Source organism: Chrysemys picta, chromosome 2 (assembly GCF_011386835.1).
Source record: "Chrysemys picta bellii isolate R12L10 chromosome 2, ASM1138683v2, whole genome shotgun sequence".
NCBI lineage: Eukaryota > Metazoa > Chordata > Testudines > Emydidae > Chrysemys > Chrysemys picta.
This window is the reverse complement of record NC_088792.1, coordinates 159,799,110-159,815,254: the sequence shown is the minus strand read 5'-3', so window position 1 is coordinate 159,815,254 and position 16,145 is coordinate 159,799,110. Positions and strand designations below refer to the sequence as shown.

The 16,145-nt window shown below is 48.9% G+C and overlaps 1 long non-coding RNA gene across 1 annotated transcript in view; it reads right to left on the bottom strand.

Moving 5' to 3' along the window:
• LOC135981558 (uncharacterized) overlaps positions 1 to 3,036 on the bottom strand; it is a 38,045-nt gene extending 35,009 nt beyond the window's left edge. Inside the window, exon 1 of the long non-coding RNA XR_010598626.1 lies at positions 2,743 to 3,036. This is a non-coding gene — a long non-coding RNA (uncharacterized LOC135981558). The remainder of the gene's footprint in view (positions 1 to 2,742) is intronic.
• Between the last annotated feature and the right edge of the window lie 13,109 nt (positions 3,037 to 16,145).

The following is a 16,145-nucleotide window of genomic DNA, read 5'->3' as shown; positions in this document are numbered from 1 at the left end:
AGCTGCTGTGAAAGCAAGTTTCATTGTGGCCGAAGAGATCGCCAAATCAGGACGGCCGTTTACCGAGGGGGAATTCGTAAAGAATTGTATGATGAAAGTGTGCGACGTCCTTTGTCCAGATAAAACGCGAGCGTTTGCAAATGTAAGCCTCAGCAGAAACACTGTTGCTAATCGGGTTTGTGAGATGGCGACTGATTTGAAAACACAGTTGATTGAAAGAGCAAAAGATTTTGTTGCATACTCCCTTGCCGTGGATGAAACTACTGACGCGACTGACACTGCACAGCTGGCGATATTTATCCGTGGTGTGGATTCCAATTTGTGCGTAACAGAGGAAATACTGGACATTAAATCGATGCACGGGACAACGAAAGGAGAAGACATCTTTGGAAATGTATTTCAAAGTGTAACCGACATGAAACTGCCGTGGGAAAAACTCGTTGGACTTACAACAGATGGCGCACCTGCTATGTGTGGTGAAAAAAATGGACTGGTGGGAAGGATGCGCTCAAAGATGCGGGAGGAGAACTGTGCCGGTGAGTTGACAGTGTATCACTGCATCATACACCAGGAATCGCTGAGTGCTAAAGTCCTAAAAATGGATCATGTGATGAACACTGTAACACAAACCGTCAACTTTATCAGAGCCCACGGTTTAAATCACCGCCAATTCCAGTCTTTTCTGCGGGAAATAGATAGCGAGTTTGGCGATATGCCATATCATACGGAGGTCCGGTGGCTAAGTTGGGGAAAAGTTCTCAAAAGACACTTTGAGCTGCGAGAGGAAATCTGCCAGTTCATGGACAGTAAGGGGAAAGACTGCACAGTTCTGCGGGATGAAAAGTGGAAATGTGAGTTGGCGTTCCTGGCTGACATAACGTCGCATCTTAGCGCTTTAAACCTTCAACTCCAGGGACGGGAGCACATAATAACCGATATGCATGATGCAGTGAAGGCATTTCAAGTGAAGCTGCGCTTATGGGAGACACAAATGCACCAATGCAACTTGTCTCACTTTCCCTGTTGCCAAGTAATACGGAACCAAGAAAGTGCCACAGTTTTCCCAAATGCCACCTTTGCTGAAAAACTCAGCGCGCTGCGCACTGAGTTCGCACGGCGCTTCAGTGACTTTGAGGCACAGAAAAGTAACTTCGAGCTGCTTCGCAACCCATTTGCAGTCGATGTGGAAACCGCACCTGTAGAAATGCAGATGGAGCTGATAGAACTGCAATGTAACGGGACACTGAAGGCAAAGTACGACACTGCGGGGCCAGCACAGTTCACTTGCTTCATTCCTGAAGCGATGCCGCAGCTCCGCCAACATGCGGCTCGAATCCTGTCCATGTTTGGCAGCACATATCTGTGCGAGCAGCTGTTCTCTGTGATGAAAATTAACAAAACGTCACACAGGAGTCGCCTCACTGATGAACACCTGCAATCGATCCTGAGAATCTTCACAACACAGAACCTAACCCCAAACATAAACGAACTTGTTGCAAAGAAAAGACTCCAAGTATCAGGCTCTGACTAAATAGGACAAGAAAATGGAATGTTATGATTTGTTATGATTATACTTTTGCTTTAAATTCAATTTTTTATTTATATTTTCAGATTTTTTAATATTCCAGCATGTACAGATTTTGAATGTATTGTATTGACAGGATATTTTTTTATGAAGAGCAAAATATTTTAAGTTGAAATGTATTTATTTTGGAATGATATCCTGTATTTTGGTTCATATTAATGGTTAAAAAACATAAATATTTAGTCTGTTAAATAAATGGTTATACTGTTCGGCCCGCGAGTTTTGAGTTTTGGCCCCCTGTGCAATTGAGTTTGACACCCCTGATCTAGTGCATCCCAGGAACTGTGAAGGTGCTCTGTTAGTCCTAGGGAAAACTAGGGCAACCATGTATGCAGCACCACTACATGTGGCAAACAGTCTGAGGTGATGTCTACACTTCAAATACTATGCAGGAAGCTGCACTGCTGTGATGCTTCCGTGTAGAAACTACCTATATAGATAGGAGGACTTCTCCCATCCACATAGGTAATTAACCTAGCTACTATTTCTTGGAGAGGTGGACAGAATTTTATTGACCTAGTGCTGTTTGCACCAGGGATTAGGTCATCTTAGTTGTTCACGGACTTTTTCTCCCCCTGAGCAATGTAGCTAGGTCAACCTAACTTTAGTGTAGATCAGGCCTCAGCAATAAACAGTTGACTGGATCCCCCCAGGGTGCAGCCTGGGACAGCTGTGCCCCCTGAACTCTCTCCAGCCTGGGCTGTCTCTCTCAATGCCTTGCTAGTGACCAGCAGCAGAAAACCCCTCTAGGAGCTGTGATCACTCAGCACAACAGCCTGTGGAGCCCCACACCCAGCTAGATTGCACAAATGCTCCCTGAGCCACTCATCTTTCATACAGAGAAAGGCACCAGAGCCAAATCCTCCCAGCACTGCACCTCAGGAATATACCATCTTGCACTGCCCATCTCGAGCAGTGCATATTCATTAATTGGTTCACCACTTCCACAATGGAAAGTGGATATACACCAGCCTTGCAAAACCTGAGCAGATTTGCCACATACTTCACACACACTCACTGGTAAAGATGAAACTGTAAAAGAACTTAAATTTTAAGTGAGAGGCAGTCAGTTACCAAAAGAAATAAAATATAAACACGCAGTCTAAACTCTCAATCCTATTAGACTGGGCAGCAACTAATTAAGCTGTTTTTCTCACCCCACTGGATATTGCAGTCCTTAATGTACAGATTTTTCCTTTTAAATCTGGGCCAGTCTTCTCTGAAGTCTTCAGTCTCTTTGTTGCTTGCAGCATAGGTGGGGGCAGGAGGAAAAGGCCCAGAATATGGCCACTGTCTGTTTTATACCCTCAGTCCATGTGCTTGGTGAGCACAAGTCAGGCAGGTCTGGGTGGGCATTGCTGAATCTCCAGGCAAGGTTGAGCAATTCCCCTGGTGTCACCTCATGCAGGTGAGTCATTGCATTGTAGCTCCCTTGCTGGACAATGGTGGCTGATGGGTTGATTGACATCCTGCCTGGGTGTTGGTTACTTTCCTTGCTGCTGCTGCCTCTGGGGAGCTAATATCTGGCCGATTCCTCAACTTATAGCACGTCTTAGTGGCAACCATACTACACAATTCTTATAACTTCATATGCATTAATGATCTGCATATCTGGATAGAGAAATGACTTTCAGCATATCATAACCTTTAGCCCTGATGCATATAAAGCATGCCTTGTAAGGTAAGATCATGATTATATAAAAAGAGGCATATGGGGGTTCCAGGACGCTTCCCCAAGGTATAGTGTCACAACAGTGTTTCCAGTTTTTCTTCCCAAGCCCCTATAAGGGAATGCACTAAATCTGTGGTTCTCAAACAGGGATCTTCCAGGGGGTACATCAACTCATCTAGATTTTTTTTGGGTGGGGGGGGAGGTTTTGCAACAAGCTACATAAAAAGCAGTAGCAAACTCAGTACAAACTAGTTTTCATACAGACAACTTGTTTATACTGCTCTGTATACTATACACTGAAATGTAAATACAATATTTATATTCCAATTGATTTATTTATAATATGGTAAAAATGAGATCATAAGCAATATTTCAGTAACAGTGAGCTATGACACTTTTTGTTTTTTTTGTAAGCAGGTAGTTTTTAAGTGAGGTGAAACTTGGGGGTACACAAGACAAACCATACTCCAGAAAGGGGTCCAGTAGTCTGGAAAGGCTGAGAGCATTGTGCTAAATCCTACTGTGCCATCATAAGAAACAAAGGAGGGTGGAGGTCCATTTTGCTGATTCATCAGATGAGAACTTGCCATTAAGTGATACAGGGATGGATGCTCCTTCATGCCTGCCATCCACACTCCTGGTCTGCTGCAGGGTAACACTGGCTTGTAGCTAAACCAGTCCATGGGAGCAGAGAAGCATCTGCTCTGCTCTATTACCAGCCAGTGCGCTAACAATCCAATGGTGGCACTGGCTTAATTATAACTGCTGGCACAGAGGGCTGCCTCTCCGTCGCACACATGGATGGGGAAAACGATCTCTCCATCTCAGGCAGGCCTCCCTCAAATGAGCATTTCAGGCTTGTGCCTAGCAATTTTCCACTTGAAGCACAGTAGCCTAATTGCCTGCACTGTCTAATTGTTGAGTAATTGTGAGGATATGTCTCACTTGCTGGGAGCAGGTCTGTGGTGTCTTCAAAAAAAAGAGTTCTTCCATTTCAGAGTGCCAAGACCCTACCGCATGCCCTCTGATGTGCCTTCTCAAAGAAGTCTTTTCAGTAATCAAAGTGGCTTAAATGGGAATGGAAGGGTGTGTGGAACAGATGGCAAACAGGGCAGGAGGATTCTGTACGTGCTGCCAGGGTGGCTTGGGGAATTTCTTCTCAAGCCTTTTCTCTTCATTACACATAAACCTGCAGAGCCACCTTCTATGCTCTTGTCTCGGCCAGCTAGCGGCCATATGCTAGAGCTGTCATAGCCAACCAAGCATAGTGTCTCATTCAGCAGCCAGATTTGCTCTGTGTTCCCCCAGCTGGGTCTAGAACCAGGTGCAACGAGCAGAGGAGGTAGGGGCCATGCTGAGCTGCTTGGAGCTCTGCAGAGCTGACCAGGTGGAGATTTGTTTACAGTGTAACGTCACACAATACTCCATCAAAAGAATGTTAAGATTGCAAAGTCAAACACTGAAAAGCCAGGGTATGCCAGGATTAAGCTTGCATGTGCAACAGGTTTAAAAAAAAAAACAACTAAACACCTCTACACATTGCCCCAGATCTACCACATTTTGTGTAGGTAGACAGCTCTTTTAAGCTATCAACAATGCAAGGTCATGTCAAGGACAAATATCAGCAAGAGCCCAGTTTTAAAGATGTCCTATTAAAAATGTATGAAGAGAAACCAAGCAAACTGCACAGAATTCAAAGGGCATTTAAAAACTAACCTTGTGTGAAACTTCATGCCCATACGCCACTTACGGTTAGAGAAGGGCCAGAAATTCCTGGCTGTCTGGAGACCAATTTATAACTCAACCCTAACTGTGGTGTCACTATTAGGGATGGTTATAGTGCTGCCTGTTGCTCCCTTCTGCCTACAGAGCTCAAATGTGCCCCCAATTCAGCAATTGCACTTAAGCACATGCTTAAAGCCTCACTGATGCCTATAAGGCTTACACATATTTAGCTGAATTAGGGTCTTTGTGAATTTATCCTCTCAGCAGCCTGGGAACTGGGAAATTATTATCCCTGTTACAAAAGTTAAGTGAGCGGGGCAAGATCATACAGCAAGCCTGTGGCAGGACTAGAACAGAATACAGATCTGCAGGGCTGGCTTTAGGCCGATTTTCCTCCGAATCGGCCCTGCACCTAAGAGGGCCCCACTCCCTTCCCCTTCCCACCCCCGGCCAGAGCGCAGTAAGCCCCGCGGCCCCACTACCCCGGCCGGAGCCTGGGCAGACAGCTCTAAGCCCATGGCCCTGCTCCCCAGACCAGCAATCCCCATGGCCCCACTACCCCAGCTGGAGAGCGGGCAGACAGCTCTAAGCATGCAGCCCCACTCCCTGGACTGGAGCCTGGCAAGGCCGCAGCCCTGCTCCCCTGCCAGAGCATGGCAATCCCCGTGGGCCCATTACCCTGGCTGGAGCCCAGGCAGACAGCGCTAAGCCCTGCAGCCCCACTCCCAGTACTGGAGCAAGGCAGGCTCTGTGGCCCTGGCCAGAGAGCAGGCAGACAGTTCTAAGCACATGGTCCCGCTCCCTGGACTGGAGCCTGGCAAGGCCGTAGCCCCGCTCCCCCTGCTGGAGCGCTGGCTGGAGTGCGGTAAGCCCCACTCCCCCGGCCGGCGGAGTGCAGCAATCCGAAGTGCTGCTGAAGTCTCGGAGTGCCACCTGGTGAGTACAAGCCCCCCGAATTGGGCCCCACACTTGCTAAAGCTGGCCCTGCAGATCTGTTAGCCCATAAGAAATGCTGAACTGGATCAGGCCAGAATAGGGTTACCATATTTCCACAATCAAAAAAGAGGACCGGGGGGGGGGAGCCCTACCCTGCCCCCATCCACTCCCTCCCACTTCCCACCCCCTGACTGCCCCCTCCTGGGACCTCTGCCACTAACTGCCCTCCAGAACCCTACCTAAGCCTCCCTGTTCCTTGTCCCCTAATTGCCCCCTCCTGAGACCCCCCACCCTAACTGCCCCCCCAGGACCCTACCCCCTACCTGTACCCTGACTGACCAAAACCTTATCCACATCCCCAGACAGACCCCACCCCGAACTCCCAACCCATCCAACCCTGCTCCCTGTCTCTTGACTGACCCCTCCAGAACCTCCCTGCCCCTTCTCTGGCACCCTTACCGTGCCGCTCAGAACAGAGTGCTGCAGAGCAGTGCGCTGGGCAGCAGGGGAGGGGGGAGCAGGAGCAGGGGGAGGAGCTCCAGACTGCCGGTGGCCCGATGCGAACAGCTGGCTGGTGATCTGCGAATGCAGGGAGGGAGAGAGAGGAGGGGAGTGATTTCAAGCTGCAGGGGAGAGGAGGGGGAAGCGGAGGAGGGGCTCTGGCTGCCAGAACCCCGTGCGAGTGGCAGGATCCGGCCGGCTGCCCTGTCAGCCGCACGCGCTCTGCTTGGGGGGGGAAGTCCGGACATTTACAAATTCCTCCCGGATGCTATTTTTAACTCAAAAAAGCTGGACATGTCCGGGAGAATTCTGACTAATGGTAACCCTAGGTCAGAAGGACATCGAATATATGGTCTCTAAAAGAGGCCAGTATCAGCTGCTTCAGAAGAAGGCACCAGATGTCTTGCAGCAGGCAGTTATGGAATAACCTGCCCACAAGGAAAACTTGTTCATGCCCAGCCTTGATAAGATCTTCCTTCCTCAATTTACCCTTTAGAATACCTAACATGGCCCCAAGATATCTGTATATGGGCACTTGAGAAGGGACCATGTCCATCAACCCCTGTTGCTACTGCTTGACCTTCCCTTAGTGACTTGGGACCAGAGCCTCGGCTGGTGGAACTGACATAACTTCATTGACGTCGGCATGGTGGGTGCTTTAATAATTTTTGAAAATCTGGACCCCAATTGTGGCTGAATACTTGAGTCCAGTATGTGATATCTTGCCGCCCAAAGGATCTGACTTAACAATACAAAGTGGTCTGGCCATTAGCCATGCGCCCAATGTACCCATTCTGCAAGATAGCCAGCATCTAGATACCATGACCATTGGTAGGTGATCAATCAATGGCATAGATGCATAAATAGATAAGCAGATGCTAAAAAATGCTATCCATAGCAAGGTAAATTGATGTCTGAGATCTAAAAGCCAAGAGTGCTATATAAGTTGGGTATTATCTATACTCAAAGTGGCTTACATAAGAGTCTCATCTTTGTCCCCATGTTACACATGGAAAGCACTGCCGTCCCCTTCCATAGTTTCCCATGAGACCAAGGGCAGAGTAGGGAATAGAACCCTGGCCTCCTGAGTCCCAATCATGTGTCCAACCTACGGATAGATGACTTCTCCATAAGTCTGCTGGCTTCCTAAACTGCCCTTTCCGAGTGGGGCTGTGCTTAGTCACACCAGGGTTCCTAGAACTCCTGGGAGCGTAACCAACAGTAATTCCAAGCATTGCCTTAAATACTCTTCCATTTCTCCAGTCAGAGGACAGATGCAGATTTACTGAAAGGAAGGAGAAAAGCAAGAGAGAACCCTTAGAAATTCAGTTAAAGCTGCTGGCTCTTTTGAGCATTAGTTTGAATGGGTTTCGTTTCTTCTATAAAGCAATTTAGTTTATAAAATGCAAAAGAAAAAGGCACAGCTGGACCTATGTGCCCCCTTACTTCAGCCTCTCTTTTGGCTTTATCTTGCCAGCATGATCTTTGTTTTCCCTTTATTTGTATGTCAAGCAGAATGGGCATAATACCACATGTCAGGGTTGCCAGTCCTCTCATTCATGTTAACCGATTTCTGGCCATCAGTATTTCATTCTCTCAGATGCTAGTGGCTTTGCACCCATTTCTGGGGCAGATTCCAAGGTCATCCTGCCTCCTCCTCATTCTTCGATTTTGTGTTCATTTGTATGAGAGGGACAGAGTGGCAGGGGGTGACACTTCCTAAGCCTACTATGTCCCTGCACATTCCATCGCAGCTAGACTTGGTGTCTACATTACAAGCACTGCAACTACATCACCGTAGTGGTGAAGAGTAGACACTTACTACAGCGACAGACGGATTCTCCTCCCCCCCCCCGTCACTGTAGTAAATCAAGAGGAGGTAGCTAGGTTGACCAGAAATAATTTTTTTTTTTTTTTTTTTTTTTTTTTTTTTTTTTTTTGCCTAGCTGTGGCAACAGTGGGAGTTTGTGTGATTGTAGTTAGGGCAAACTGACTTTTTTTTTCTACAGCTCCAAGTGATGTAGCTAAGTTGACCTAAGTTTTTAGGTGTAAACCAGGCCTAAGATTTCTTGGGAAGGATTTGCTTCCTAGAAGAACAAGTATGAGGCCCTGTGATGGGGAGCAATACTTAATACTAGAGGGTCAGATTCTCTGACCTGTTCCACTACCCTTGCACTGCTCAGGTGGCAGAATGGTTGCACGTGCTTAGCTGGAGATTCCCTTAAAGGTATATGTTGGCTCCCTCTATGCCACCTTCCCTGCAGTCCCCTGTGCTGGGATGAAGAGGTCTTGGTCTATAACACTGTAAGGTGCTAAGAGATGTGGCTATAATCCCCTGGGGTTTTGCTGTCCTCCCAGGGGTCAGATGGGCCCCTTGGGGATAGTTGCCTGCTAATTCAGGTGGTTGAAGCAGCACCCAGCCTGCTCTGACCTACTCAGGCAGAGAATCAGGGATTCCCTGTTTTTCTCTCTTTCCCCCCCCCCCCTTCCCCCACTCCCTCAGCTGCACCCAGAGGAAACTCTGTGCAGCCAAGAAACTGGCCCAGAGTCGGCAGAATTGTTCAAAGAGAATTTTGCCTTTTCCTGTCTGCAAATTGTCCAAGAACAGATGGCAGTTGCCTCAACGATGCTTGTCCCCCAAAATCATGCAAGCGGAAACCCCCCCCCTCCCCCCCCCCCCGCGAATGCTTTCTTTTCTGCTGCTTGTTTGAAAGCACTTTGGTGTAAGTCTCCAATGAGCTGCTTCAGCTGGACACACAGGTCACATGGCATTATTTTCATTCCTTGCTTGGCTGAGTGCAACTCTTAAAACCAGTTGAACTGGTACTCAAAGTACCAATTAAAGTCACTCTGTAAGTGGCTTAAACTGGCAAACATTCCTGCCTATAAACTTACACCAGCTGAGGATCTGGTCCAGTAAGTCAGTGTATCCCCACTGAGGCCCAAAGAGCCACCCAGACTTGATCTGGTAGGGTTACCATACGTCCGGATTTTCCCGGACATGTCCGGCTTTTTGGGCTCCAAATCCCCGTCCGGGGGGGAAAGCCCAAAAAGCCGGACATGTCCAGGAAAATCGGGACATGCCGGCCAGCGGTGCGGGTGCTCGGGGGTCGGGCCGGGGGCTCGGCGGCCGGGGGCTCGGCCGGCGGGGCTGGGCCGGCGGGGCCGGGGGCTCGGGGGCTCCGTCAGGGGCTCCGCCGGGGCCGGGGGCTCCGCTGGGGCCGGGCCGGGGACTCGGGGGGCCAGGCCGGCCGGGCTGCGGACCGGCGGTGCGGTGCCGGGGGTGCTCGGCCGGGGGCCCGGGGGCCGGGCCGGGGACCGCAGTGCTGGGCGGGCCGGGGGCCGGGCCCGGGGCCGGCACCCCAGGGCCGGGGACAGCCTGGGCCGCGCCTCCTCCCCCCACACTCCCCCTTACCTGCTTCAGGCTTCCCGCGACTCAAATGTTCGCGGGAAGCAGGGGAGGGGGCGGAGACTTTGGGGAGGGGGCGGAGTTGGGGCGGGGCTGGGGGCGGGGCGGGGCCCCGTGGAGTGTCCTCCTTTGGGAGGCACAAAATATGGTAACCCTAGATCTGGCCCATTCTCAAGAACACTCCCAGAAAATGGGACCTGCCTATAACGACAGCAAATTAGGGGACAAAAATCGCACACTTGCTGTATTTTCCCAGTGAAGACCCCCTTCCCTGCAAATTAAAAGAAACCTGGCTGATGTCCCAGACCTCAATCTTCTACAGTTTCATGCAACTAATGTTGCTTTAAAAGGGTAGCTTAGCCATGGTAATCTTGGCCGAGGGGATTAAATTCTTGATTGCATTGTACTGGTTTTTCTGCTGGTATGGCAGCAAGACAGAACAATCCAAACTGGCCTAATGGTAGGGACTGGGGCGTCATGCGCATTCATGATTTCCAGGAGGCAGCAAGGTCTAGTGGATAGGAAAACTGGTTTCTAGTCCTGCCTCGGCCACTGGTCTGTGACCAGAGGCAAGTCACTTCTCTGCCGGTTTCCCCCCCACCCTCCACACACACACTTTTTTGTCATGTCTGGCTAGATTGTAAGCACTTCAGTGCACAGACCATCGTTCACTACGTGCATATACAGCACCTAACACAGTGGGGCACTCCTCTTGATTAAGGCATCTGTGCCACTCTAACGATACAGGTCTCTGTGCAAGATGTGATCGGTTTCCTAATAGTATAGCCATGGCGTTAATGATCAGGGATGGGGATCTAGCACCATCTCCAGACTTCCTTGCTTTACCAGAGGTTCTGGCTCTATTTGCAGAGTAGGTTTTAGGAAGGATTATGATGCAAAGGCTTGAAGGGATGGGAGGGGGAGGCAAGAATGCAGGAACTGCTGAAGCTTAACTGAGCTTCCATGCTGGAATTCTTACCCCAAATCTTCTAATTAATAGTCAGGATTAACAGCTGCTGAGGCTGGGTCTTAGCCATCTAATCACAGCAGCACAGACTCGCTGTGCGCAGCATCCTGAGAACGCGTCAGCCTTTCTAGGCCTCCAGATAAATGAGTTAGCAAATTAAACAACAACAAAATGCATTCCCATTTGGATGGGAACCATCCCTTCTGTTGTGTTCGGAGAGGGAGGATTTGCTGGTACAGAGTAGTTCCCACTAGTAAGCCCCTCACCCACACGTGGGGTCTAGGTCTGATTCCATCTGAACCCTCCCTCTTAAAGACACACACTTTGTCTACGCTACTGAGCGGTTTGTCATGTTCAATATCCTTCATGCCCCCTCAGTCACTTCATCCCACCTTGCAGCCAGGCCAAGTGCTGGCTCATCAGGGATATATGGCCTTTGCAACTGAATCACTTTAATGCCTGTGTGGACGTGAAATGGTGCACCTAGCCCCCTTCAGTGCTCTCCTGCAATGTACCAATGGCCTTGCAAACTCTCCTAGGAGACACTGCTCCCAGGAGCTCAGCTAGGAGTTGTGGGCTGGGTACCGGAGGGCATTGCAGTTGAAATAGTTCCACACGTTAGTGTGGCTGCAGAGCAAAACCAGAGAATGTGGATATGCTGCATACGCTTAAACCAGTTCAGAACAAATCCTTCTGTTTTCTTTATTAACATTACACAAGTACTTGGAGGCTGCAGTTGGGATCAGGGCCCCATCAAGCTGAGTGCTGCACATGCATGTGGTAAGCTCCTGCACCAAATCGCTTACAGCTAAGACGACAAGACAGAGAAGATGCATCATCCCTGTTCTAAATACATGGAATTGACTTGCCCCAGGGCACGTAGGGCATCTGTCACAGGGATGAGTTGAAGCTGCCTTTCCTGAGTCCCCATCCAGCACCTTCACTACAAGAGCCTCCCACCCCATTCACTAACCTAAATGCTGTGGCTAGCCTGTTAAGTTACAGTAGGGATTTATGGCTGCATTTCCACTGTTTGCAGCCAAATTCCTCCACCAAGGTGGTTTGTGTCAGCACTGAAGATTTCAGAGGCTTGTGCACTGAACCAGAAAGCTGTAGTACCTGTCACCTGTTAATGCCATGCCAGTTTAAGCCCATGTGGGCCCCAAAGCTGTGCATGATGAGCAGCCCTTTATCCTCAGGGATGTATATGCTGTGGGCAGCAGGGTGGTGGGAGGAAGCATGCCTTTCCGATTGGATTGTAATGGCTTTTCTTGAGTTCTTTTAACAGTCCCATTGATTCTCTTCTTGAATGTGCAGTATGAACAAAGGGAGCTCAAACTGTTTTGTCTTTATTTCATTCAATATGATTGCCTTGTGAGTCATGTTCTCGGTGGTCAGGGCCGGCTCTAGGCACCAGCAAAACAAGCTGGTGCTTGGGGCGGCACATGTTAGGGGCGGCATTCTGGCGCGGGCCATGCTGCCCCTAAAAATGTGCCCCCGCCGCCCTAGCTCACCTCCGCTGCTGCCGCTCGCACGCCGCTGCTCGCCCTCCCTCCCAGGCTCTCAAACCCGGGAGGGAGGAGGAGATCCCGAGCAGCTGCGGCGCACGAAACAGCTGATTCGCTCACCGTGGGCCGCTGGGGATCTCCCCCTCCCTCCTGGGTTTGAGAGCCTGGGAGGGAGGGGGAGACCCTGAGTGGCCGCGGCACACGCGCTGCTTCTCCCTCTCCCTTCCTCCCTCCTAGGCTTGAGAGCCAGGGGGGAGGAGGCAGGGCTGGGGATTTGGGGAAGGGGTGGAGTTGAGGCGGGGCCGGGGGGGTAAGAAAAAAACAGGGGGGCGGCCAAAACTGTTTTCGCTTGGGGGGGGGGCAAAAATCCTAGAGCCGGCCCTGTCGGTCTCTGGATTTGTGTGTATACACATTATATATTGGATGGACTACCAGAGGCATCCTAGGTGAACTCACTCCACTCCCATTCACACAGTCCCAGCTTTTCATGGATACTTTCAGAACTCACATGTCTGTCACAGAAGTGATCTATAGATCTATCTATAGCTATTAGCCAGGATGGGTAAGGAATGGTGTCCCTAGACTCTGTCGGAGGGTGGAGATGGATGGCAGGAGAGAGATCACTTGATCATTACCTGTTTGGCCAATGCCAGGTGTCCTAGAGGGAGTGAACCTCTGTCAGTAGACAGGATACTGGGCTAGATGGCCCTTTGCTCTGACCCAGTACGGCCATTCTTATGTTATGTTCTTATGAGATGAGATGCCCATATATAGTAAATTACCAGATACAGTACTAGTAGATGGTATTCAAGAATATGTACCCTATTTGAGATTTGTAGGACCAACAAAAACTTGTGTTGTGGGTTTTTTTGTGCACTGCAGATGGCTTCCTCCGAGAGCCCTTTATAGCTGCTCTTGACAGTACCCACCAAATACCAGCTTGCATTGGGTATTTTGGCATATCCTGGGATAGCTGGTATGGTCAATCTCCAGACATCTCAGAGGAAAAACACAGCTGAAATGTTTCATTATTTCTATGCAAAACCATAATCAGCAGAGGTTCAATCAAACATGGCACCAGATTCACTGAAGTTTTCAAGAACTCTCATCTGAGAGGAAAGATGTAGTGATGCCCAGCTAAGGCCCTAGATAGCACCTTAAGAGGACTGGAGTCCATTCCCAGCTCTGCTATGGACTCCGTGTCAACCTGGGCAAATCATGTAATTTGCCTCAGTCCGCGCTCTGCAGTAGGAATGATACTCCTTCCCCACTCCCAGCATTTGTCTGCAGTCTTGTGTGTGTGATGTCTGCTATAGAGTGATTACATGGGAATTTTAGCTTTGTTTTTAAGTGTTCTAGCCCTCGTTGTCAAAAGAGCTTGCATCCTAAAGGCTCAAAAACAAGAAAGCAAAGAATCCAAAATTCATTGTGGTTTTTTTTTTTTAGGCCAGTCTTTTGACTTTCCTCCTTTCTCTCCCCCCGCCCCCGTTCACTCATGAATTTTGAACAATTGGGGTTGGCAATACTGTCCGTCTTGTCTATTCAGACTGTAAGCTCTTTGGGGCGGAGACTCTTACTAGATAGTACAATGGGGCCTTGATCTTGACTGGAGCCTCTTGGTGTTACTGTAATACTAGTTTTAATGAAAAGGTTTGACAACGTGGAGTTTCAAGTTGCTAATGAGACAAACCTACCCATGATTTCTTAGACCCAGCATGAAACCCACAGCTTTCACACCATCACCTTGGAGCTGCCCATAAGGCACATTTCATTGTACCCAGTTTTCAACATCTCCTTGGTTTCTAACTAGAATGTTCCAAATGAAGATCCAAAGGTGTGGCTTCAGCCAGCGGTGTATTATCACCTAGGCTGACAAATGTATAATAGCAGCATTTTTGTAATCACTGCATCAGTGACGCCACGTTTCTACCAATCCTATTGAAACCAGCAATGACAGTGTGACGCCATTTAGTAAACATACTTGCAAGAATCCTAAATGTTGTTGATATGACCGGGAGGAAGAAATTAAGCAGTTCTCGGTTTAAAAAAAAAAAAAAAAAGCTACAAGAAAGAAAGGGAAAATGATTGCAAAAATGCACAAAATAGATTCATTTGTTGTATCAGTGCAGACAGTGAGACAGAAAAAAATAGTTGAAAGTAGTAGTAAAGTGAAAATATTGGTGGTGGTGGTGTTGAAAATATTAAGTTCATATGGGGCTGGGGGCGGCAATTATTTCAGGGCCTAGAGGTGGCAAAATCACTAATCCGCCACTGGCTTCAGCCTATTTCCTCTTCTAATCACTTCTTCCCCTTACTCTCATTGGCAGTCATTGCTGATATTTGGGGGCTTGATTGGGAAACAATTCCAGTGCCTAATTCAGGTTACCTAGGGACATGGTAGATTCATTCCCTCTCTCTCTCTCACTTGTAGTCTTAAGGTGAAGACTTTCTCAGCGATATGCTAGCACTCAAATAGGAGCTACAGGCTTGCTGCAGAAATTACTAGGTACATTCTTTAGCCTGTACTAGGCAGGAGGTCAGACTTGACCATACTGGCTTTGAAATCTATGACCGTAGAGATGTGCATGCAAACTAGGCACAATTACAACTGCAGATGCAATGCTGTTCACAGCACATGACCATTGCTAGCATCCTTGTGCACTATTATCCAGTTCACATTTGCACATGCAGTTGCAATAATGTCCACATGGTGCATTTACTCTTGGATGGAGCACACACTGGACTTCCCTGAAAATTGGGCCCATTGTCTGCAGCTCCAGTTCTTTTAGTAGTGACAAAGCTCTGCTCTACCATTCCTTCAGTGAAGCTAATCCTCCGCTCACCCCAGCACCTAATAGGCACCAAATCCCTGGTCAGAAGTTCTATCAGCAATGGCCATGTAGCTCTAAAGATCCTTTAGAAGATGTTTGACTTATTGACGACGTCTGCCTAGGTGCTGGATCGGTCACAAGCCAATGAACCAAGGAATTTCAAATATTGGGAAGCCTTGTTTTGCTACTTCCACCTCACCCACAGCCCCTTGTTTCTCTCTCCTATGAGGTGCTGCTTGCATTCCCCTAATGCTTCCCCTCAGCACTTGGGCACAGATGAGCCAAAGTCTCTTTATATCTTTCAATTCTCTTTTATGGCACTCGGTACTTGTTGCCATCTGCTCCCAAATGTTCTGTGCAAATCAGAATGTGCTTTTATGGCTTTAATTAAGCTAATAATGAGCAGTGTTTGTGCGATGCTCGGAAGGGATGCTGGCACCTCACACACACCCCTTTCAGTAGAGGCCTTTGAAGGCAAGTCAAGTTATTCACCCTACAACTCAAGACGAGCTGCTCCTAGAGGGACCAGTCCTGTGAGGGACCGGGCCCTTTCACCTCCCTTTGGCTGGAGCTGAGGGCACTCTGCATCCTCTAATATTGGTCTCTTTTTGGATGCCTGCTGTGGGGGAAGCAGATATGTAGGACCAGATTCCCAACAGGTGTAAAGTGCCATAGATCCATTGAATCCATGGCACTGCTACTATTTACACCAGCTATGGATCTGGCCCATATAGTAAACTTAACCAAGTAGCTGATTTCTCCTCTTCCCCCCCTCCCCTCCCCCAATCCCTTCCCATGAAGCAGCCAGATTTCCTGCACAGTCCCAGCTGAGATTTGGGATGGGAGCTGAAAGGAAACGCCATCCTCTGGGCTGAAAGGTTGAGGGATGGAGCTGAGCAGCTCTGAGCTAGACGCTGTTCAGTGCAGCTCTCAGACCCTAGGAGGGGGGAATGCTGCTTGAGTGGGTAACCAGGGGAGGGTTATTACTTTCCACGGTCTTAGGCACAGAGT